This window comes from Pithys albifrons, chromosome 5, assembly GCF_047495875.1.
Source record: "Pithys albifrons albifrons isolate INPA30051 chromosome 5, PitAlb_v1, whole genome shotgun sequence".
NCBI classification, from domain to species: Eukaryota; Metazoa; Chordata; class Aves; order Passeriformes; family Thamnophilidae; genus Pithys; species Pithys albifrons.
Window position 1 is genome coordinate 17,796,847 of NC_092462.1, and position 26,940 is coordinate 17,823,786.

The following is a 26,940-nucleotide window of genomic DNA, read 5'->3' on the forward strand; positions in this document are numbered from 1 at the left end:
CCAGATCCTTATGTGGACACCAGTTTAAGCTTCTTGTTAGAATTTGAGTTGTATTTACCTGCAGGGAAAGATCCACTGACATTTTCTGCTCTTTTGATAGAGCAAATTCAGAACTACAACAAAGAAACCCATCACAAAAAATACTACTTTTTTCTTCAATTTGGAACTTTCACTTTTTTTTTTTTATATATTCGATTCCCAGTTACCCTTCCTTGGCTTGAAACCAAGGAAAATAGATCCATAACAGACAACAGAATTTGTGTTTCAGCATGAGTATTGAGGTACTACAAATCCAACTATTGCTGCTACACGCTCAGGGAGATCCTGATTGCCCATATGTTTCAATATGAACATTTATTTTGCCACCTATAATATTTTGCCTGAATATCAAATACTGTTTATCATTTTAAAGTGTCCATTTCTGAAAGGCAGAATGTAGTCTACAGATGAAATAAATCTTTTGGAAAAGAATTTTAACTGCATGTAAAATTTAATATAAATACAGAAGAATATATTTTCTAATATATATAATTAAATTAAGACTTGACTAAAAGAACTTCAGTTACCTGGCAAGTACAATCTAAGCTAATAATATCACAGAATGTATTGAGGTACAAGTTAAGATTCCTATGAAAGGAGCATGAATTTTCCACATTAGTGTTCATAGGATTTAAAATTATATCAGAATCAACTTGTCAACTTTTTAGTCTATGACAGAGTTTTCAGTTTAATTTCAAACACAACCATTTGTAGAATGAGAAATATGTTCTTGAAATAGGCCATGAAAAGAGATATTAAGGACAAAAGAAAAGTAAGGGTCTATAATCACTGGTTGCTACAGGAGTAAAATTAACATTTCTTCTGTCATGCCTGCAAGGGAAGCGAACACAGGATAATGTTAAAGGTAGCTTGATGTAACCTTTGCATTTTTTTATTCATGATAGTCTGTCAGGACTGGATATTCTCTTATTTTCCTGTTTCCCAAACAAATTTAGTGACTTTGGACACTGCTGTATTACGGCTGCACTCCAGAACTGTCCCTCAACACCTTTCATCAGGTTCTGGTTTGCAGGAGCTTCTTTGGAAAGTCCAAAAAAGTTGATCATTCTGTCATTTTCTATGTTATCATCAAGGTGTCAGTTGCTTGCCTCCATTTCACCCACCAGCACGATGCATAAACATACAGGCACAACACAGACACACTCCTTTCTTTGACACCCTTTTAAAGGTGAGCAATCTGCCATAGCTTAGTTTTGTCCCTTAAGCAATACAGAAAATGTGACTGATTTGAAAAGAATTATAGTATCATAAAATCATTTAGGGTGGAAAACACCTTTAAGATCATGAAGTCCAACCTAACACTGCCAAATTCATCACTAAACCATGTCCCTGATATCCACACCTACATGTCTTTTAAATATCTCCAGATCCCAGGATGACAATCCAACCACTCTATTGCACAGCACATTTCAATCCTTGATAACCTTTTTAAAGAAGGGTTTTATCCTAATATCCATTCTAAACCTCCCACGATGCAACTTGAGGCCACTACTCCTTGTCCTATTGCTCATTACCTGGGAGAAGAGACCACCTCCAACCTCACTACAACCTTCATTCAGATAGTCATAGAGAGTGATAAGGTCTCCCTTGAACCCCCTTTCTTCCAGGCTAAACAATCATAGTTCCTTTATTTGTTCTTATAAGCTCATAAGACTGTCCTGTACATCTTTCACCAGGTTTGTTGTCCTTCCAAGGATGCTTTTTTCTATTTTTTATACTTGACATTGAAATGCTGAAACTCAGTCGAAGAAGTTACACTACAAGAGTGGAAAGGTATGGATGACGCACAAGGGAAGGAAGAAAGCTGACTTTGGGGCTACATGTTAAAGATTTCAGAACAGACAAGATCAAACAACATTATTTGATATGGTCAGTGGTATCTAAACCAGTAGTACTTGAAAATTCACTTTGACACAAGGAACTCAACGTGCTGAAAAACTTTGTTCCAGGAAAGAAAAGAAAACCCATTAACTGTGCGCGCACAGGTTTGTGCATGTGCAAACATATTTGAGGCACCTTTGTCCAACACACTTCAAACACAGGTTGTCTGGCCAGCTAGCACTCACCGTGTATACTTAAATACCTCTATTTGTTTAGGAGATTTTCAGTTGTGGTTGTCACGGGATCTATCAACTGAAAGCATTAAGAAACGTTTCTTGATTCCAACTCCTAACATGCAATCAAGTTTTGTTTTTTAAGCAGACTTGCTACGTCACATTTTTGAGCTCAAAAAAATTTTTTAGAAGAGAGGGACGATGTAATCAGTGGATTTTTCTCTGCACTCTGACTCAAAGCTGAGTTACACCCAAGGAGCTTCTGTTAACACAGAGCTAAATTTCATGGAGAAAAACATTACCCTGTGTGTTATTAGAGAAGCAGTGATTCTGCTTCTACTGAGAAGCCAACATGCAAGACACTGGGCTCTGGGCTATCCCTCTAAACTCAGAACAGAATTCCTCCAGGCATTAAAACTTTTTAAAATCACTGCAAGTACTTTACAAGTCTCTTCAGGATTGCTGGACTCTGTACAGTTGTGTGGAGGGAGTCTTTCTAAATAGGATGACAGTGTGACTTTCCTCCTTTTCTTTCAACTTCCAGGGTTTACAGTATAAAATCTGCAAATACATGGGAGTGTGCAGCCACCACTGGAGCTTCTGGTACAGTGGAGAAGCAGACCAGGAGTAGATAAAGTGGTGAAAGCTGAAATGTTTCCAGAATTCAAAACAAGACCTCACCCTGTGAGAGTGGACAAACTTGTGCACACACCAGTGGCAGCCAAGCTCAAGTGACCACCTTAAACAGCACCTCTGGGCTATGTGGACCATTGATCTAAGCCAATGAAACACTTCTTATGGGAATTCACAGGTAAAAGGCACTACTAAACGGTGATACCACTCTAAGTACAGATATAAAAGATGAAGAACTACTTGAAAATATTCTACTGGAAAAAAATCAAGAAATGTTGCAAATTTCTTTTTTCTTAATATGTATAAAATATATTTGAAGTTGCGAAAGATAAAAAGGGCTATTTTTGAAGGGTTTTATTAAGAACAATTTATCAGTTTGCAGCCACTGAAATTAAAAATTTAGCAAATGCTTATTAACACATGAGGAAAATTTGGTGGAATATCCATTAGCTGCAAATAAAATATTAACAAAATGCTCATAAACACCATAAAAGTGTAGAGTATTACCACTGTCCCTTGAGTCACACATACAGTACAGATAAAGATGTCCTCTTCTGCAGCAGGATTTTGGAGAACTGCTCAGATTTCAACTCCATAAGCATTTTAAGAATCACTACTGTACTATGCTCTGGAACAGATCATCTTTGAAAACACACAAACCCAGACCCTTCCATAAAACATTTATATATACCAGTTTTCAATTTTGTTTTGAAGAGTTTGGATCACTGTTATGTTTATCTACTTTCTCTACTACTTTCTACTAGACCAGAACTCATTTTTTGAGTAAACCTCCTTCCGTTCAGTTTGACCATCCAGTTTAATTTGATACAACTTTTTATTTGTGATGATTGTCTTTCAGTGAAGTTAGAAATCCCCTCTAAATTTGTAAGCTCAGGCATTGTACAAGAAAGTCTGTATTTTTATATATATTCTATACTGGATTTCCAGTCAAACTACTTTATATCAGAATCTCCATTTACTTCATGAGCAAGAATATCTGTCTGGTAGGTAAAATTTCCAGATTTTTTACCAAGGAAAAAAACAGTTAAGTTTTCTCAATACTATCAAGCAAAATGAGTAGAGAAAACAGAAAGTACCTGGGAATGCAGGAAATCCACACTGAGATCCGTGTAATGAATCAGGCAGAGGAGAAAGTTGACACTGTCCTTCACCCCAGATGAATACACCAGGCACTATAATAATTGTGTCTCTTCTTGTCTAAATTATTATTAATTACTTATGAAATAGGGCACAGCTGCAACAAGGAGACAAAAAAGTCATCCTAAAGCAGTCAGCAGTCCAGCACTTCAACTCTTCCAGGCAGTTTTCAGGTGGGCCTGACATTTCCTTCCTCACCTTATTCCACAGCCCGTTGCATCCTCCCAAGGAACATGGCATGAAGAAAATCCCAATAGAAATTTTTGGTTTGGTGTCATCCAGTGAGATCTCTCAGGTTTCTCTCTCTCATCATCCAAATAGTCAGGATTTGAAGACAAAAGTCCATGTTTCAGAAACATCCCAGTCTACCTGCCCAAATTGTTAATCTGATTTTGCTTACAAGGCATTATTAATTTCCAGCCACTGAGTCTTGCCTCCCTAGTGTTTGTCAGCACAGTGGAGGATGAAACTAGTCCCTCTTGCCTCCTCACTGTCATGACAAAGATCATCCAACAACATGGTGAAGCTGAAAGCCCTTTCCCTGAGCAATGCACAGAGGTTTTGGAGGAGAGGATGGGCAGGTCAGGTACCATTACTCAGTTCCTGGCATTTCTACCATGATATCCAACAGGCAACACCTTCAACAAATCATTTGCTGTAGTTCTGTGACCATGAGCAGTTCAGAAACAATACTCAAATACCACATTTTTAAACTGCCCTCTCAGTCTTCCCCTGTGAAAATAAGGGATCTGTTAAACAGCCCCAAGTTATATAAATGTCCTTAGTCTCACAACTTGCATTTATGATATGTGCTCATGCAGAGCACTTAGAAAGTACTACTAAGGAAAAATGACAGGTATTTAAACATAAATGCCAGTCATAGGGAACCTGAGACAACACTGAGTGGTAGTTCTATGAAACGATAAGCCACAGACAATGTATATTCTGTGCCATGGCATGAGGTGCAAAGACAAACCGGACACATCAGGCCTTAAGGAGATACATCTGTTAGTGAAAAGATAGTCTTTGCCCAGCCTAGGCACTGGATTCTAAAGCACATGCAGAAAAGGAAATGTGGGTCTAAACTCTGTGAAAGCAAAATCACAAAAATCTGCTGGCTATGTAAGTGGATCCTTCTGCTGCTGAGGTTTTCTCCAGATTCATCTAAACTATGCTTCTACTCTCCAGGTTTAGTGAAAAATAATGACTATAGACTGGACATTTCCAGCAGGAGTAAATTTCATATTATTATTGTAGATGTGTTGCTATATTGAGAGGCAGTTTACTGAATACATGAGCTATAGCTGTCTGGATTTGGGGAAGAAAATACTTCTGTGAAATTCCTGTTTTGCTCACTTTTTTCCTTTTTTTTCCCCCCACAAAAAGCAAAGCTGAACCATTTGAAGAATGCTACTGTCCATCAGACAATGCAGCTGGAAGCATGCTTTCCCTTTTTGATAAAATTGTTGTGGAGAAGTTATTTCAAGCTTTCTGAGTTTAGTGAAAAATGGAGCAGGGGAAATAGTTTGCTTAAAAAACAAACTGTGTTCTGGTTTAATTTGACCATTTCCTCCTTTGCCCATAATTCTTGACAAATGTTGTGGGAGATGAAAATTAGAATTGTTTCATTGAATGAGGTTGGTAAAACAAGGAAAGTGGAAGTGGTTTCAGGCCTGAAAGATTACTTTCTTTTTGATCCACATGATGGAATTATTTGGTTTTATCCTTTTAAAATTTTCATTGAAGCAGTTGTAATAATTCTAACTAGATCTAGAAGGTACCCAATTTCCACTCCTGCATGTGGAGTATGGTGAAGGCAAGCACTTGTTGCAGAAATGTGTACCATCTGCCAGAGGACTCAAGATATGCCAGGTGAGAGAGGGCATGAGGCTGGGGAAATAGCAAGTTTCTTGGACATCAAAAAAGAAAGACCAAAACTTGTAAGAAGACATATTTGCTATCTTGGTAGAATAGGGACTTTAACTGTTTTGTTTGGGAGGCAGTCTTACACCAACACAAATGCCTTCTATGAACAATCCTGCTTTTATCCTATCCACTATGGACACTTAATTACAAATTTTCAGTTTTATGCTCTGATCAATTCCTCCTCCATTTTTGGGTTTTCCTCCAGCTGCCCCACTCTGGTTACCAAATATATCCTTTTAAAACCATCACTGAGGTAGGCATTTACTGAGTAGAAACTTCCTGTTGCAGTGGAATGGAATGATGAATGACCGAGAAGTTGTTTGAAGATATATAGAAGTCTCTCCATTTTTTGTGCATGTGGGAGATTCCCAGCAGTATTAATGAGCATATTGTGACTTCACTGAAAAGTGACAAGACCCGTATCATAACTAAACTGCTAAGTCTGCCCACCACAAAAACAAGAATAGTACAAATACCTATTTAACCCTGTATTCCAAGCAAGCGGATTTCTAAAACAGCAAGTCAGCCCTTAAAAATTGCTGTTTAACTGCATATGTCAGGTTGTAAAGCACTGATCCTATCTTCTGGGCATTTTAAGATCTACTCTTTGACATTCTTTAAAATGGTAACAGAAAAGGAAAAAATAAAATTAAAAAAATTAAGAAGACCCTCCACACATTGCTCTCCTCTGTAGACAAGATGGTCATTGGTTTTCTGAACTATCATTTCATTTGACATTTCCTCAAAAGCATCTTTATCAAGGAATTCAATAAATTATCAAGGAAAACTCTCTATTCCTTATGTAAAGTGGGACTTAAGTACTGCCTTGTTCATTATTTAAAGTTGCAGCAGCTGTTTAGGAAAATAGACAAACTGGTTTATATGTTTCTTGAATGGATTGCTTAGAAACACTGGTTTCTCTGGGTTTTCCTACTTCTTTTGCATCTCAAAAGTTTTTCACTCTTGCTTTCCTAAAATCCTCAGAGTATCAGAAGAAATGAAGAGTACATTGAATGACTTCCTCTTGAACAACAGGAAAATAATAGGACAGATAGTCTAAGATGGAAAGTCCAGATTCATTAAAGGTGTTCTGCTCTACTGAGGATGCTGCCAGCAAGTCAGAACATCATGGATAATGCTGGGTGATCCTTGGGTTTGAGGAATTTAGCCTACATAGTGGGAACTTACTCAGCTTACCCCTATTAACAGTAGAGCCATTCTCTGCATTTATCTTCAAGCCAGTCTGTGCTAAAACTGGGAAAGCATATTTACCTTAAGGAATGGAGTTTGCTAATTACCAAGTCAAACAAAACAGAACTGAACACCTGACCAGCTAAAAGGATATTAGTGCTGCCAAAAAGATAAATATAGTAAACTAGTATGGAGAGGAAGTTGGTGTTGTTATTCTGTAGCACTCCAGTTAAAATTATTTTGATCCAGTAGATTCTCACCATGTCCTGGTACCACACTGTTAAATTTACTATTTATAAGCATAGGGTACCTTAAAGATAAATGTCACCTTTACATAATGCTTGCCTCAAGTCAAATTAGTATAAAAGAAATAAAAATATTCACTGAAAAATTACAGAAAATAAATACAAGAGTTTATGAAGTCACAGGAAGAGAAACTGTAGAGATAATTATCAACTTAGTAGATTTGTCCTAAGAGTCTCCTTTACCATGTATGGGTCACTTGAACTATTAGATCCTCACATCTTTCTGTCAGTCATGTTCAGAACAGTGAACCAACATTTGAGTCACTTAAGGAAGCTTTGGGTCAACAGAATCCAGTTTTTATGGATGACTCTAACAACCCACACATTCGCTGGGAAAAAAATACAGCAGCTCAGATGTCATCCATTAAGTTCCTGGAATGTGTAGGGTATATAAATGTATATAAATGTTACATGTACCAGCCAGGAATGAGAACTTGCACTGCTGGACTTGCCACTCACAAACCAAGAAAACCTGCTTTGTAGTATCTCTGCTCATGATAGCTTTGGCTGCAGTGATGACAATATTGGGGAATTTGGGATCCTGCTGAGCATGCTGAAGCTTAGTACTAACACAAAGTTTTTAGATTTTAGAAGAGAAACTTCAACTCACTCAAATCTCAGCTGGAAGGAAATCCATGGGAAACTTCCATTAAGGGTAAAGGAGCAAGCAAGTGCTGGAAGTTTTTCAAGAATGCTCTCCTGGAGGAGGAAAAACCCCTTAAGGGTAAGGGAAGTAGATGAAGCAAGAGACCTTCTTGGTTTAACTGAGGCTTCTGAGTCAGCTCAGAACCAAACCAGAAGCATACCAGAGAAGGAAAAATGGAGAAATATCCATTGAGAACTACAAAGGTATTCCCAGGATGTGCAGAGATGCAGTTAAGCATCAGCACCCATTTCAGCTCAAACTGAATTTGGCCAGAGATGTCAATAACAACAAGAAATGGTTTTTCAAGTATGGAAACAACAAGGAGAAACAGAAGAGGTGAATTAGTAACCAACAATGCTGAATAGATTTTCAACACTTCCTTCCTAGCCATAGTCACCAGAATTATTGGGCCCCAGGCCCTGAGAACAAAAATCCAGGTTAATGCAAAAACAGAACCACCATCAATGAAGAAAAAGTTGGTATGTGAACTATTACAGGAATTTGATCCCTACAAATGGAAGGGCCCTGATGTTATCCAGCAAGGGGTAAGAGATCTGGCTGATGTCATTGCAAGGTCACTCTCCACAGCCTTAGAAAATTGTGGAGTTTAGGGAAAATCACAGAAGGTTAGCAGAAGGCTAGTATCACACCCCTCTACAAGAAGGGCTTAAAGGACTGCCCAGAAAGTTACAGCCCATCAGTGTTACTTCAGTCCCTGGGAAAGTTATGGAACAAGTCATCCTGAGGGCTATCACAAATCAAATTAAGCACATGGCTGGGAAAAACCAGACTGGATCACCCAAGGGAAAATTCTGCTTGAAAAACCTGATCACCTTTTACAGCACAGTAACATACAGTTGATGTGGTGTGAGTGTTGGATATTGGCTACCTGCATTTAGATTTTTGTATGCCTGGATTTCTCTAAGGCTTTAAATACTTTAGATTTCATAACTTCCTCTTAGAGAAACTGGTGTTTTACAATCTAGACAAGAGATTCATGCAGTGGGCGGTGAACAGGCTGACAGGAGGCACCCAGAGGCTGCTCCTAAATAACTCCTTTTCAGACTGGTAACTTGTCACGAGTGGGTTCCCCCAGGAATCGATATTGGACTCAGAACTGCTTAATATCTTCATAAATGATCCAGTGATAGGACCAAGTGCTCACTGATGAAGTTTAGAAGACTTGCATAAGTTGAAACAGTGGGTTAATGAGAACTTTATGAAGTTCAACGAGGACAAATGTAAGGCCTTACACTTTGGAAAACAAAATCCAGGCGTGCAGCACAGGCTGGGTTCTATCCATCTGAGGAGCAGCTGTGTGGAAAGGGACCTGGTGGTCCTGGCAGACAACAAGCAAATGACCAGTGTTGCTGCTGTGGCAAAGAGATACAACATGATGCTGGATTGCACCAATAGGGGCATCACTAGCAGAGATAAAGCAGTCATTATTCCATTCTACTTAGCACTTGTGAGGCCATACCTGGAATACTGTGTTCAGTTTTGGTCCCTTCTATGTTAAAAATATGTGGACAGGCTGAAAAGGATCCAGAGAAGGACCAAAAAGATGGCCAAAATACTAGGAGGCTTTCCATATGAGGAAAGGCTGAGAGAACGGGGTTTGTTCAACCTTGAGAAAATAAAGGTTTAAAGAAGATCTTATCACCAAGTTCCAGTATTTAAAGGGTGACTACAAATGAGATGGAGACTCCTCTTTTACAAGGAGTCACATGAAAAGAGGAGGGGCAAGAGATACAGGTTACTCCTGGGGAGATTACAGGTGAACACAAGAGGAAATATTTTCATTGAAGCAATCAACCATTGAAATAATCTCCCCAGTTAAGTAGTAGATTCCCCAACACTGGACACTTCTTAGATTCTGTTGGGCAGGGTGCTGGGCCATCTAGTCTAGACCATGCTTTTGCCAGAAAAGGTTGGACCAGATGATCCTTGAGATCCATTCCAATCTGGTATGCTATGATTCTATGATTTTCTTTGGCAATATTGATATCCCTCTATCAGTTGAATTGTCACTAAACTGTTACTTTGCTGAAGGTAACTGTTCATTTGCAATACAATGCCCACATTTGCTGTAAAGGCCTTTCCATATCCCAAACACTTTGTTTCATCTAAATTTTTTTTCCTATCTACAAGCATAGGGTGGTATGTGTGTCTCATTATGGCATCTCCTCAGAAACAAGGCAGGATCAATGAAGTGCTTGGAATGAATGATCCCAACTACGCTTCTAAAGAAAATCAAGTAATCCAAAAAGTGATTAACCCAGACTGACAAATATATCCAGATGATAAAGAATTTTATATAAAGAAATTAAATCAAGATTCCTAGATTATTTAAACCCTTTAACATTTACATTTGTTGTACCTCCATTCAATGAACACTTACTTGTCTGCGAGAAAAGACAGCTGTCCTCTGAGTCAGAATCTGAATCAGGTAGGCTTAATCTTTAGGTGGTTGGTCTTCTTTAATAAGCAATAACCTCTCCATCGCAGGAGTTTCTCCAAGAGGCTTATTAAAGTCAAAATTCAATAATGGAGTGTTAGTGGAATCTCTGTTCCTACATGCAGAATGGTGGTAAGGTTCTATGATTTTAATAATGTCTGAAATTCTGTTGAGAGTATGAGCATGACATCCCTTGCATTAAGCAGCAGAAAAAAGCCAGGAAGCACTCTGCCAAATAAGCAAACCCAAAAAATATAATTCATAGAAACTCAAAATAATCTAAGGCCAATACTAATGTAAACTTGGGACATTAATGCATAGAATATGCCTTTGAGTGCATCTCAGATTTGCAATCAAATTGCAGTTCTGAAGGACACTGCTATTATAGCCCAATCATAATGTCATATATGAAGAATTTTCTTAGAGAAGCTTGGAAATAATTTCCACACTGAGTCTTCAAACTCCTGTGTAAGCATTTCAAACAAGAAACTGTCAGTAACCATCTAACTTGAGTACTGAAGCACTTGTCTGAGACAAGAGCAATACGATGCCACCATACAACTTGAAGTCATACAGATAGATCTTGTTTGCAAAGGATGAGGAGATGCTGCAGCTTTATTGGAAGTACAGTAGAACAGGTGGATAGCTGGATATACTAGTCATACTTCAGAGCACAGAGAATAAGGAAACAAGTGTGTGCGTGTGTGTGTGTATATATATATGCACACACACGTATACATAAACATACAGTGTTTACATATATGTTTCTGATGGTTAGACACTTTACTAGAAATGTCATGTGCAGAAGACTAAATGGAATTATCTTTTTTTGTTTTTCTCTCCAGATACCTGCAGAAAAGAAGCGGCTGTAAATATACCAGAAAAGTAGTAGTTTTCCTAGCAGATGAGAAGTTATTTGGAAACATACTATTGCCTGAAGCAGAAAGTTGGAGACCAGAGAAGAACCACCCCATCTCACAGCCAAATTCATAGTGAGTGTCAACATCAGATGGATTGTTATAAGAAAACTCAAACAAAGCTTTAGATACAGTATAAGATAGAATCTGATTCCTGCTGAAACATATGAAGACACCTATCTGTATTATTGATTAATGAGTCTAGTTCAAAGAAGAAATGGTGCTAAGGAAACATTTGCAGAGCCCAAGGAGTGTGCTTGGTCATTGATATTACATGAAAGTACAAAAAGTGATGCAATCTATGACTGTTTCGATGTTTGGAGGGAGACACCAGTAAAGCTTCTTGGAGATACACCTGAGGATCTAACAGATGCATTCATTCCAAGAACATACTGAAAAGTCACAAGAGAAAATTTTCAGCTGGGCCCAACAATAAACCAACCTCCACAAATTCCTGCTTGTACAATAGAAAGAGGAATGAGAGAGGCTGCATAGCAAATTTCTAGATGCCAGATGCAAATTACCTTACTGACATTTCATCAAGACCACTGAGAGGAAAGTAATCTTCCTAAATTTTCTCATGAAAAGGACACATTACTGGGTTTGCCTTCCATGCCTTCATAATGGCCACAGAAAACTAAGTCAAGTGCAGAAGGTACAACTACCCTTGTCTCTGTCATTGCTTCAGCTGGCATTTGCCCAGCACAATCATAGTACCTGGATAAGAATCACTAAAATTCATTAATAGCTCCTTTCTTTGGGGTAAATGTATAAAACACATATGCTATACGACTGTCATAACCTTTTTGGGGTACAAAATGTCAACTTTGAAAACAAGACAAAGGTAGCACCTTTAGAATTCATGAAATCACACTTACTAGATCCTGTCCAAACTGGGAAAAGAATTCTTTCCCACCTTGCAGGAAATCACTTGCAATCTGTAATCCCATACAAGAACACCAGCTGGTGTCACTGAATGACATTATCAGATCTGAAGTAAGGCTGAGGAAGTTGGCTCTGAACCGCTTCCACCTTGCAAAGGCTGCATATTCTAGCACTTACCACACATGTTGCATGCAAGTCATTCAGCAAGGACGCTCTGTCTAACAAGCTGTAGCTGGGTGATTGTTGCCAAAAGACTCTGAATCATGAGCAGACTGAGACCGCTGGCACCTACAGTTATCCCAAAGCTTAACAGATGCAATTCCTGTTGAAGCAATGAATGTACATGTGTTGGGAAAGGTCTCCTACCTGGACTGTGAAAGTTGCAAAAGAGCGCTCACCCAAAAGATGAGGCTAACTTTTTACCATAATGTGCAAGGTAATTTCAATGAAAGTTTTGCAGGAGAAATAAAATATAATTATTATATGATTTAAAGTAATATGGATAGGCTGGGATTTACCTCCCTGAACTTTAACTTTAGACTTTCTTTATAGACAGAATAAGATATTAACCCTCCAGATGGTGGCTCATTCCATCCCTGTCGGGAGGAATGAATCAAACTCTGGTTTTAGTGTTTCTCTGTTAATTACAAAGAGGACCCAGATAATTAGCTCATACGTACCAGCCTTTTGAACACAGGTGAATCCTGGCCATTCTGTGTTCCAGATGCAATATAGTTCATCCAATATTTTTTCATAATGAAAAGCTACTCTTAATCCATATCAATGTATTGTCTTCTTAGGGCTATACAGAACCAATTAGGACAATAAAAGTATACCTTAAGCAGCAAATAATGAAACTATAAAAATAGGTAACTAGACATTGTCTCTGCTCATCAGTTGCTCTACAAAGTTTACTCTAGCTAATCATCATAATTATCATGGCCAGGCTTCGTGAATGAAGATTTGGGAAGGGCTCTATCCAGGTGGGTGGTATCCTTCAAGCCTTCACAGTGGATGTTTTAGGTGAGGCACAGCATGCGCCAAACTGGCCCAACCCTTTAAATCCTAAGGTTCATCTGCCACGGCCTAGCAAACTTGGATGGTGACAGTGAAGTCCTCAGGCCTAGAACCTACAGCCTCCCGTATTCCCAGGAGGTCTCCCATCCAAGTACTAACCGGGCATGACCCTGGTAAGCTTCTGAGATCTGACAAGATTGGGTATCAGGGTGGCATGGCCGTAGTTATCTCTGGCTTATAGAAGTCAGGCTATGCAAAGCCTTCATCTCAGGTGGTATAAATAGTTAAAATTTCTGGCCTGTGATCAGTAACTGCAGAATTGCATCAATTCAATAGTATTTAATTTCCACAGTGAATTCAGGAATCATGAAAGGAAATGCATGGCTTTGAGAAAAGCAAAAGTTTTTTTCCTAAGCAGCAATCATTGGAAAATGTTTTTCCGATTTTTGTCTATTCTTCTGCCATGAATCATTCGTATCTCAATATTTTCCATATTTATTCAATCAAGTGTTATTTTATCCAGATTTATGGTAGGTAAACTGGTTATGCTGAGCAGAGCATGATTGTTTTCTCATGGTTTAAAGCATTGCTGATTTTTATCATACACTCCATATAAAAAAATCATCTTTCTATTGTGAACATACTCAGGTATTATCTTCTAGTTATTTCCATTTTTCTCCTGCAGTTTAAGATGTAGCTCCTCAAAATGGATGACATTTATTGTCTCTTCTTCTAACTTAGTTTTCCACTTCAGCTACACCTACTGCATTTGAAACAGCACAGTGAGAAAATGAAACACAACATCTTGAGCTTCCTGCTATCTCATCTTTTGACTTGCTCTCTAATTTCTTTATAAGAGGAAGATCTTTTGCTCCGTTATTTAGTATACAGAGTAGATTCATCATCTCTGAAATTGGTTCCACAAAATAGGTATTGCTTTTTTTAAGAAGTCCTCCATTAAAATCTCTCTCATGTTTTGTATTCTGTGAGACTTCTTCACATGTAACTACCCAGGGAAAAAACCTTGCCACCTGTTCCAAAGCTGAAGCAGCATGCTGAAAAAACTGCATCTCCCTAAATTCACATGTCCCAAAGAGAGTGGGATTAGATGGTCACACATATAGCCAGCTTTGGTTGTTAGGCAATACTGGGAGAGTTTGAATATTTATAAGGGAACTAGAAAACAGGCAGTTCCCTCCCTTTTCCTCTGCTCTTACCTCCATTTGGATTCTTTTACTTGAACTATTTTGAACTTGCAATAAGATACAGTGTCTTCCTTATGTGGAATGTGGTAGCAAGAATGTGGGAAGAACACTTAGGAAAGAAAAATCCTTTTTTGTACTTCAGACTTGGGGCTTTTGTTTGGGGTTTGTTTCAGGGGATTTTTTTGTGTGAGGTTTTTCTTTTTTTGGTTTGGGTTGGTTTGGATTTTTTAGTTCCCCAGGTTGTTAAGGATAGGGGTAAGTATCAATCCCTCTGATATTTCTGTTCAGGAGAAGTTCACAATTAAATGTTCGCATCTAACCAGCCTACGTGTTCACTGAAAAGCTGCAGTTGTGCTGGATAGTTTTCTTTACAAGGAAAATTGGAAACTGGCAGGTTGCTACCTGCAAGTTTGATTGTTTCTATTTTCTTATGTGTAGACAGACTCTTGGAAACTCCATAATTGTATTCTCTAACGTCCTTGGAGTTTCCAGGAGAAGATGGAAAAAGGCACATGAAGACATGAAAGTCAGGATTCCGTCTTCTGGAATTTGCTCAGCAATTTTTACTTTCTGTTGAAGGGTAAAAAGGCAGTAAATTGAAGACAGAAATCCTAATTATTTTGAAAACTTTCTCCAATTTAAATATATGTGTGCATATGTTTTTCATGCAAATTTGGGATGCCCTTTTGGATGCAATTTTCCCCTGGAAGTAATTTTCACCTTCTGGACACCTCAGATATTCAAAGGGGAAGGCAGACCTATTGCCCTCCTCCCTGTTAGTCAACAAAATCTTTACGTGCCTTCATATACAACTTCCTTACTTAGCCATATTTAGCTAAATGCAGAAATGTCCACCTGGGAGTTTCTGCAGTATTGAATTTGGCTTCTAGGAATTCATGATTCATTTGGATAGATTACTGCAGTTTGTGAAAGACACCATTAATGTGGCCTAGAGACTATGACCTGTGCAGTTGGGTAAGCTATCTCCCTTTAAGCACAAAAGAATGAAAACCAAATCATGTCCCTACCAGCAGTGAGTATTTACAGAATTGCATAAGGTTATGTTATTCATTATATTCAGCCTAAACTGTGCATATGTACTCAACAGACTTTGTAGTTACTTCAGAGGAAAAGCAATGCTAACAAAATTGTCCCATGATCTCAGAACAGTGGTTCAAAACTGTACTAATCCATGAGGATGCAAAATGGAAAAGCATTCCCATTTTCTTGCTGTCTCTGAGTGCACCCCAACTTTCCACCTTAAAGGGTTCTTTAAAGTTTTTTTTCCATTTGCTTATGGACTCCGTATTGTTTTTTGCAAAACTTAAAGCTGTGACAAGCTGATCTTAGAGCTGATTGATACATGCTGCTGGCATGGCTAGCACAAAAGGATAGGAATCTATCTAGAATCATCTGGTTCACTTGAGGTAAAGTAAATGCATTTTTGATTGGATGGTTCCCCGTGAATCAGAAACTGTTAGTTTTTATTTTGAACTATCTCTTTTGGTTTTTTTTTTCATTTGAACTGAGGCTCCACCCTTCATTCATAGAGGAGTTTCTCTTTCAGTTATAAAATGCTTTTAAACTTTTTTATTTAGTCATGAGGAGAAATATTTTGGTGGCATCTTTCCATTCCTGGTATTCACGCATTCTCTAAGTGATTTTATAATACAGCTGCAACACAGAAAAGCCTGCAACAAATTTCATACAAGACAATTCAGTCCCCCAACCCAGTGCCTCCCTCTTCTGAAAAAATTTGTATAAACTGGATAGCTTCTACAGCAGAATACATGTATCTCTAAGAAAGAAAACTGAAAGCAGACTCCATATACTGTAGTTTATTACTATTTTCTGGGAAAGTAATTATGGTGAGACAGATAGGTTCTTTCACCTTTCTTTATATTTCCTGCCAAGAACAACTTCCCTCTGTTATGATACTTATCTGATGGATAGAACAAGGTGTTTAATGAAAATGTCTTTCCAGAGGAAAATGGTTTCTTAAAAATCTTCATTTCATTAAGTTTCCTGCTTCATATCCAAAATTGCTATATGTCATGAAAACACTGGTGGTGTTTTTGTTTTTACTGGTGGTAGTGCAGGTGAACCTGCACCTCCAGTAACACCCATCATAGTGCAAGACCTTTGATTCTGTCTCTGCTTCCCTTTTGTCCCTACTCTCTCAGGGCCATAAAAACTTTGTATGATTGCATTGCTATATTTCGGTATCCCTCACTCTCTGTCCCATGGGTACAGGAAGGGAGTGATGACTTTACAGGGTATGAACACTGTAAAGACAACTGTGGAGGAGAGAAATCCTAAACTGGACACATGAAGCAGCTGCACCCTATTTTATGGAGAAGATAATCACCTAATCAAGCCCTGTCAATGTTTCTCATGGATGTGATCCATGAGGAGCCTAGACATGCATGGACATAGCTGGTGATTGCAGTAGGATTCTGATCACCATCCGCTGTCCTCCATGTTGGCACAGTTGAACCTTCTGTGGACACAGAACTAACAAGCATAAGAGAGAGCATAAAAAAGAGAAAGAAACTCTCCTGACCGGTGTGGGAGCCAGGTAGCCCATGGCAAAAGCTGTTGACCATTGTGTTTGGAAGAGTCCCATGCACAAGGACTACTGTTCTTAAATGTTTCTGACTAGTCCTATTAAAACTATTATTAAAATCATAGGGCTACATAAACAGCTTGAAGAGGTAAAATTGGTGTCCTTTGTTACTAGGATCAAAGACCCACTTTCACAAAGCCATTCTAATAGCTTGTTATCCCTTCTTTATTCATAACATCTTGTCTTTCGCAGAGAGTATATGCAGATTTTAAAGGTATCAATTTTGAAAATGCTTATATTCCCTTAGGTGTACTCTCTAGCACCTTTGGAGCTTCATACTAAATTAAAACATTATGTTGTCACATGTATACTGCTATACATTAGAAGCATTTGTTACGCTGGTGAAATATTCTTATTTCTTCATCTTGCTTCCACATTAATACTATTGGTTATTTCACAAAGACTATATAAAAATATCAAGAATCTGCAGCATCAGAACACGAACAATCCAAATTCATAAATGTTTCAAGAAAATGCTTTCATCATGCAGTTTTAAGCCACTTCCAATCCAATAATTCTACATACCCCAAAGCAGTCTCTCATCCCACTCACCTAAAGGAAGTGTTAACTTCCAAATCAATGACAAATCATTACATGTCAACTTACACAAGTTCCTTTATGCAGTTTAAGAAATATCCTAAACAACTAGGCCTCCTGAGGATCCACTTCCTCTTTACATGCATTGTTTCTGGTGCCAAATTCAGTAATCATAGAATGCCTTGGACTGGAAGAGGCTGGACAATTTAGTTGGTAGGTGCAATAGTACTGGTGCTACAACATGAGTTTGTTTGAATTCCCATATTATCCCTATAATTCAGTGCTGAAAAACAAACAAACAAAAAAGAACCTGTACAAAATCAAACAAAACCAAAATACAACAAATCCCAGCCTCACAGGGAATTAATCATGTCTGCTATTTTGCTTTTTCCTGGAAGAAGCATAATTCTCAGAATTTTGATTCATTTCAGTAAATAAAGCAGTGCTTTAGAAGTTCCTCTATGGAATTAGCTTTCTTCCATTATCTAAGAAAGATAAGCCCTGAAAGACATTTTTCATAACTTTTATACATGCTTTTATGTAAGCCTGTATTCACTATACATTATCTAAGAAGGGTAGTCATCACAGTGACTGCAAGAAATGGCCAATTATTGATAAATTTGGGCAAGGAAACAAATTTTACAAAGGGAAAGTCACTTTTTCAAAAATTTTCATGTGATAAAGGCTTAGCAGTTCTGGAGAAGGAGAAGGAGAAGGCATGAAAAGGGAGAGAGCTTAAGGAAAGTTGTATGATGTAATAATTTTAGATGTAACATATGGATAGATGGGTAGATACATAGACAGACGTAGATACATCATTCTGTGCTTCTGTAGGGTGCAAGAGTGAAGGACCATGTGTTTCCTCTCCAGATTTTTTGTAGACTCCCTTTAGGTACTGAAAGTCTGCTATATAGTCAACAGGGAGCCTTCTCTCCTCCAGGCTGAACAATCCCAACTCCTTCAGCCTTTTCTCAAGGGATAGGAGCTCCATCCCTCTAAACATCTTGGTGTCCCTCCTCTGGACTCCCTCCAAGAGGTTGATGTCCTTCCTGTGCGGGGAAGCCCAGAGCAGGATGCAGCACTCCAGGTGGGACTGTTGAGGCTCTGGTTCCCTCTCAAGGAAGCTAAAAAGATTACCAGCATGAGCCCAGGCACTGGCCTTGCTGTACAGGAAAGATCATGGGCAACTCATACATAGCAAACCATAGCCAAATGGGCTTCAGCAGTTTCTAGGGAAAACTCAAACTTATTTTCCAAGAATAATTCAAGACCTAAGTTATTGTTTTGCATTTTCTTCCTGTGACGGCAAAATTATCCAAGAGGCAGCACATTTCAACACAGGAGGGAGGCCCAATTTTAGTTGCTTGCTGTAGTGGATAAATCTGACCCTATGGGATAATAAAGATGCAAGGCTTGTTCAATGTGCCATACAAGAAAGACCTTTTACATATAGAATAGCAATTTAAGTATTCATTGAGAAATCTGTAGAACTCTTCAATAATACAATTACAGACATAAATGATTCATAAATAGCCATGAGGAAATAAAATTGGAAATACATGAAAATTAGCAAAAACATATTAGAAAATAAAATTAAATTAATAAAAGCATTATTTCATATTAGATTTATTGCAGACAGATAGCAATATACAGACAAGAAGACTATTAGAGGTGGCTAGTGAAACAAAGGAGAATGCTCCATCCAAAAACACCCAGTTTTTCCTTTTACTGCAGATCTCAGAATTTTTTTTTCAAAGAAAAAAGTATCATCACTGTCATGTTTCAGACGGGCAAACTAAGGCAGAGCAATGTTAGGTGACTTGCAAAGAATTAAGAAGCAGCTAAGTGAGACACAGATTCCTCTGACTGATTCTTCTGCCAGGGAAGAAGAGTATAGGCAGAGCTAGAAGTTCTCCTCATGCCTAGCAGTGGGAGGAATAGGTATGACATATGATTTCACCATCTCATCTAATTCTATATCTTAATGTTCTTTCCCTTAATATTTCTCATTTGCTTCCAGAAAATACAAGATATAGATGGACAATTGATCTCATCTAGCTTCTTCTTGGGCTGTACTCTTAGACATACCTTCTTTAAAATTTTAAGAAAGAAAAGTTTGAATGCTCCATATTTTAATGACTGAAAATCTCAGAATCTTGAGACCCATTTATACTGATTTTTGGGAAACTACTAGCAATCATCCTGAGAGAATAAAAAAAAAATAATTTCTCAAGGAGACATAATAGAAGACAGACTTATGAAAATTAATTCCAACAATGTGACATTTCTATTGCTGCCTGGTTACATCCTGTACAAAAGAAATGGCAATTTTTTTTTTTAATAATCGCAAAATTATAAAAAATGGTTGATTGTGGAAACATTGGCTGATTCTAAAAAGTGGCATGTGGATCAGTTTGGTCTTTGATGAAGACAGGACCCTGGAAATGTCATGGTTTTACTAGCTCACAGTTTTTAGGTGACAAGCCAAGGAGTCACTAGGCTAGCAGCAACTTTAACTGATATGTTAGAACAATGGACTCAGAGGACTGAGTGCAATGGAGGCCATTCCTTGCAAATAATTTACTCAAATGGGGAGCTCAATTTCTGTTCAGGACTTGGATATGATATTACATTTAAATTAGCTATACAGTGCTTCCTAACTACTCACAGCAAAGTGCCCTTTGTCAGGAATCTCAAGACATAATCTGCTCTTTTGCCACTTGGTGATTCCAGATAGGAGCAAACACAGTGTTCCTACTAATTTTTTCACTTGTAGTAAGTGAGCATCTGTGCTGGTTTTCACTCACTGCACCCATTGCTACTTTACTTGCAATGATACCTTTTTGCCTGATTCTGCACTGCAGGACAGTAACAAAAGGCTCTGGCCTCTTTTATTTTGGCTCCAAAATTTTGAAAGCTATTCAGGCATAAGACAATGCTTCTTCAATCCCTATTCTTCTGCTTTTTTAAGTCCCCCTCCAGCCTTGCATCTGAGCAGCTGCAAGTACGTCTCCCACCCTAATGGTGGCAGAAAAACCCTACACTTCACTCCATTGACTGCAGATAAAGGAGACTGCAGCGGGGGGGGGGGGGGGGGGGGGGAGAAATGGGGCACATGCTGCCACAGTTCGAAAGAAAATAAAATTAAAAAAAAAAAAACAACTGGAAAACCATTGACAAAGAGAGAGCAGCTCAATAGATCATTGTGAGGGAAAAGATTACAACTGTTTAATTTAGAGAAGCACTCAGAAGTTACATAAAAGACTGAGCCAAATCTATAAATGATAAAATCAAGAGGCCCTATTGCACACATCCCCCAAAACTAGAAGAAATGTCATAAAAATCTTTCCTAACCCTTGGAAATCACTGTCAGAAGACTCGGTATTTTAGCATGATATAACAACAAAACCAAAGCTGTAATTTTGTGGATGTCTCCTAAACAATTATGATAGATAAGGAATGAAATGGGTATGTTCACATAACTGATTTACAGGTAATATTTAAATACAAGTGTTTCATTAAGAACTGAGTTATAATGTGAGCAATATTTTTGAAAATTCATTTTAGCAAACAATTATAAAGTTCCCTTGGCATGGTCAGCTTCTGAGTCAGCCACAGCTAGTCATGCATCTCCTACACTCATCCTACATTATACAATCTGACAAGTAAAACTAAACTGGAAACAAATCAATCACTTGATGCTTACACAGATTATTTAAAAAATAAAACCAAAACAAAACAGTGTTTCTGATGACAAGTCACAGTCACAAATTAAGGCCTTACATCACCCTCCACCCCTCCATGATAATGATTTGATGATACATCAAATGCATCATCCTGCCTTTCATGTGGCCAGAAAAGAACTTGTTTTCTAAGGAAGAAAAAAAAAAAGGACAATGCAGAATAAGCAACTCAGAATCTGTTTGGTTTGGATCCACCTGTAGTAAAATGCAGTCATCACTGGTTAATGTTAGTAAAATTTTCATTCCTCCTACTTTATAAGTGTGTACATCTGTCAGATAAATTGATCTCTTGCGGTAGTGACAGGAGCAGCACCAAATTTTTTCCTTATGATCAAAACATGCTGAGTGATTATAACTTACCAAATGTGGCATCAAGCCTGAGCTCCCAGAAGTGTATTGATATAATTTATTTTCACAAATGCTGGAAATAGGATAAGGGACAATCAATGCAAACCTGGAGCTCATTCATATCAGTAACAGTAGTCTGATACTGCTGATGTAATCCTGGGAAGACTCAGAGAATTCATGAATAAACTTAAGTTCAAGATATATTTGAAATGTGTTAAATTGGGTAAAATGTAAAGACAGTGTGCAAAAGAAATCCCTGTCCTCTTGCCCAGGTAGCAACTATACTGTCATAATGCCCATGATGTAATAAATACAGCATCATCTAAAGAGTTAGTTTGGAAGGGACTTCTGGAGTCACCTAATTAATGCTAGAAATCCTGGAACACAATGTTATACAGATTAAGAGTCATATTTTTTATTCCTTTCACTTCCTTTTGATCCAGATAGTGCTTTCAAAAACATCATATTTTTCCCAAGTTTTTCCTCCATCCTAGTTTGATTGAGTTTCTACCTCCTTTTCCACATCCCACTTGTTCAAGGCAATAAAAAAGCAAAAATTCCATTGTAAATGTCACAACTGAAAACACATTTGTGAAGTGGACAAAATGGTTACCAAAGACAGAAACACTGTAAAGAGAACAGTCAAAAAGCAACAACCACCACTGGAAAATAACCTAAGTAAAACAAACGTGCCACTATACATTGTCTTAGGATCACTGAGTAGGAAATAGGCATTTGTCTCCAATCATGGCCTTAGGCAGTAAAAGCCCCTGTGCAATGCTGAGCAGGATCCTGTAAAGCTGACATCAAAGAGTGGCTCACCCGTGTCTGAAAGGTGCAGACAGGGGTCAGTTCTGTTACTGCCAGTGGTGATTTAATACACACGTGTAATTGAAAACACAAATGGGAGCTTGTGTTTTTTGTCTTTAGCAGGGACCTTTTGAGAATGGCACCATGTGACTGGACAAAGCACAAAAGCACAGGTCGACCCTGCAAAGAAAGACTTGCAGAAATGGGACAGGGGAGTTTCCCTCTGTAGAAACTCAAGAGCTTCCTAGCAGATCCAAAACATGCAGCTCAAACTCCTGTTCCTGAGAGAGGGACTGTCATCTTGCATGTAAGAATCCACAAAGCAAGAGATACAGTTTGAACCTGTATAATGTTTATCCTCATCTGTCAGGTAAAGGATATTAAATGCCTCAAAGGTCTGAGTGTTTAGAAGAGTCCTGAAGTCTTTACAATCTGATGCTCCTTTAGAGGTGTGACTGTAACTCAGGATCTTTGCCCTTTAATAAAGAAGTCACTCTTCTAGACCCTGAAAAGGCTGCTAGCCTTCAAGCTTCTGATGGTCATGAGAAACAGAAGCTAAATGTGCATGTCATGTAGAAATACTAATTTCATCAGAGGGTTTAAGCTGTTTTGCTACTGTCTAGAGTTCTTAGTTCCTTCTCTGCAGAGCAGTTGTGGGTTCCCCTTCATGATATTCCTTTTTTATTTTCTATGTTTTTATTGTGTCACATTTGATTGGTTTGGCCATTAATGTTGTTCAATTTAGATCAATGGCAGTTTCAGCATTACTTTGAATAGCAGCAGTCCCACACCTGAACAGTAAGCCCCAGTTTATTCAACTACACTTTTTACTGGAATTTTTCATACCCTATTCATTCTTGTTGAACCGCCATTAATTCTGCATTATCTGTTTTATGATCAAGTACCTGGAAAGTAAATATAGCTTTTGAAGTAAGGTAGAGCTACTAAAATAAATAATGACATTTGTAATTGCTTCTATATTATTACTTATCCTCCAGCATCCTCCTATTTTTGTTGTCTTGTCTTATGCAAGCTGCAGATCAAGCAAAAGACTATATAAATCTGCCAAAAATTCGTTCATTAAATTGGTTCAAGATCTCATTCTTCTAACTTTACTTCATAGACTAAGGCAAAATCTTTATAACTGTGAATTTTTAAAAGCCCCCAAGACAGCAGTCATATGCAATATTGTTGCAACATTTATTCAGAAGATGGACGATAGAGTTGTATAAGCTAACCACAACATTTTGAAATACCATCTCTTGCTCCATATGACTACTGTAGGGGCTGCCAAACAAGAACAGAGTGTAGGAGGAAGATCTTCAAAAGCTGTTAGCTTTTGACTGAAATCAATAAAATCCAGTGGGCAACTCTTACAAATGGAAGGTTCTCCATGTGTACTGTAGGTTTCCAAAAGACTTGCTGAGTTAACATGCTGCTGGACAGAATATTACACCTTGAGTTTCCTATTCTTTTAGGAGATAGCAGTGTTAAGGTCAGGTAATTTACCAAATTTAAGCCTAACCAGTGCTTTCTCAAGGGACAATACACAAAATACTGTTTTTAGAAAAGAAAAGGAAGTCTTCTTTGCCAAGAATCTGAAAGATATTACTGTGCTGTGGCCACATTTTGACATCAAGGGCTTCCTTCCATCTCACAGTTTTCCACGAATTTCAATGTTTATCTCATGTCACTAGAGTACTTTGGAGAGGAGAAATGGACAGACACAGTATTCCGTTTATTAGTTTTCTCCAGGGATAAAAAATCTTCAAGTATAACTTCCAATATTTTTTTTGTTTTATGTTGGTTCATGTTTGATCTGAAAAATCAAAATTATGTACACATTTTTGTACCCCTGGCTAGCTTTAGGGAAGCCCATTGCTTTGCCCACCCCTTCTGGGATTTAGTTTTGTATGCACATTTGATTTTCCTAGAAATCTGAGTTTTCTTTTGTCTGATATGAACTGCACGGCTGTGGCAAACCCACACAGTTCAGCATGAGGTTGGAAACTGTTGCTATCATAGTGCCAAGAGATAATTAACTCAGTAATGTTAACACACATGCTTGGCATTCATTATCAGAACAGGGTGGGAACAGAACGCGACAAGATTTCCACCACGGTTGTCTCCTGACCCTGATGTCTGCTCTGTCCCAGCTGCCCACACATCCACTCTTTCTCTGCAGCAGTGGCATCAATTTGTTCAGGTATCAGTGAGCAGAACCACAGGTGCCAAAAAGCACTACAAGAAACACATACGACTGTGCTGCTTCTTCTTTCAGGACACCTTTCCTTCTCCTGTCTCCCTGACCTCTATGCACTGTCCAGCTCCACTCTTCTCTCAGTGTTGACCAACAGAACCTGGAGGCTGGTTTCCCACTTCCTAGGAAGAAGAAAGGATGCTCAGAAGGATGCACATGACAATCTCTATCTTTAAAATGAAAGCTCACTGAAAAGGCCAGAAGAAGTGATATTTAAATGCCTGTGGTTCTAAAGCTCTGTGCCAGAAAGCTACTGTTTTCTGTGTTTGGTGCATTTGGCTGAGGAAGGCTGAAGTGAGTTGTCTAAATCAGAAGACAGCTTTGCATACAGGGGGTCTAAATGGCACACAAACATTTCATTATTGACAGTGTAAAAGTATGTAAAATGCCCTGTGCCTCAGAAGTGGCTGAAATCTACCTCCTTGGAAGTAATATCTATGGAGTTTATGGACTCCAGCCACAAATCTTTCCTTCCCAGCAGCTCCTTTTAGCCCTTGATCATGAAGTTAAAAAATCAGAGAGATGTAATTGTTATTAATTATCATTCATTCATCTCTTTTTCCTGATGGTTGCCCATTACATGGTAAAAATTTTAGATGACCGAGCAATTCCTAGACAGTCTGGATGACGTAGCATTTACCCAAAAGAGTAATTTATGCCCAGTTCTGCTTATCTGGAGGGTGTTTTATACAGTAGAAAGGAAGAAGACAATTCCTTAAAAACGAAACAAAAAATACAAAACAAACAAACAAAAACCCACCACAATCAAACAAGAACATCCCCACTGTTAAAAAAGAGAGACAAAAAAAAAAAAAGAGAGAGATTAAGTCTAGCATAACATATGCCCTGAAGTAGAAGATACTTGATATTATTACTATTGAGACTGTAGTAGATTTGGTTAATTTTTCATATTATGTAAACTGACATTATTTTTACACAATGCATTTTCTAATATGCACCAATTAAGCAGTCTCCCAAGGGAGTAAAAGGAACTCTTTCTCACTTGGAAGTAGAACCAGTAAACCAGAATGGAAGTCATAATATAAATCTTGAAGTAAAAATATTTTTTGAAAATTGCACACAACAAACCTTCCCTGGCCCAGGAGCAACAGAAAATATGTTAATATATAACAGCAAGTATGTTACTATCTATGGGAGGAAAAAAAAAGAAAACAAGGAGAGTAAACCTAATGCTTCTGAAAAAGCTACGAGAATGGAAGATTTTATAAAAACACTAGCAGACCCAGCAGTTCTGGTGCAAATTCATTGAGTGAATATGAAATGGTATTGGAAAGCTTTGAAAATCAAATTCTAAATGTTTGTGTCTGAGATGCTGGACAGTCAGTCCATTTGGAAAACAAGTGGCAAGTCCTCATTTCTGAAGTCGGTGTGCACCTACAGCTCTTACCCACTTTAACCTGGATAAAGAAAGGATCCTTGCAATTCAAGCCTTACACATCTTTGGCTACAGAAGTAATGACTGCTAGTAAACTCTGAGTCTAATTTTATCAATATTTTTGAATAAAATGTACAGACCTGTAAGAAATTCATAATATCTCAAAGAAACCAACCCATTCCTATGCACGTATATTTAACTCTTTTAACCCTATAGAGCCAATATTTAGTTATGATAGAAGAAAGAGAGATAATTTCAAAGTTAAAAGGGAAGAATTAAAATGCAGAATTTCAAATCACCCTGACTTGCATGATGCAAACCATGCTCACTGCATATCAAGGAAGTCAGTCTAGTTAACATCAGTATATGCAAGATTTGGATCAACTGCAAGTCTAATACCACTACCTAGAGGGCTAAAGCAAAACAGAGGTGAAAAGAAGTACTCTAATAGTTAATCCACTACCACCTTCTTTATATTCTGAGTAGATACAAAGAAACTCTATATTAGTTCTGTCTGTAGGAATATTTGGAGTGAGATCAGCAGTATTCCCTAATCCTCATTTTTATTAGTAGTCCACAGAAAATTTTCAAAATGACAATTATAAAGTACTGAATGCCACTACATCAGCAGAAAGCACATCAATACACCAAGCAACAATTCTTTCCATGAAGCCACAGTGTTTTATGTAGGAGACATTTCCTATTCAGGCAGTCCCCTAAAGAACTGGACAGCATTTGGGATAATTCCAAAATATCAAAGACTAC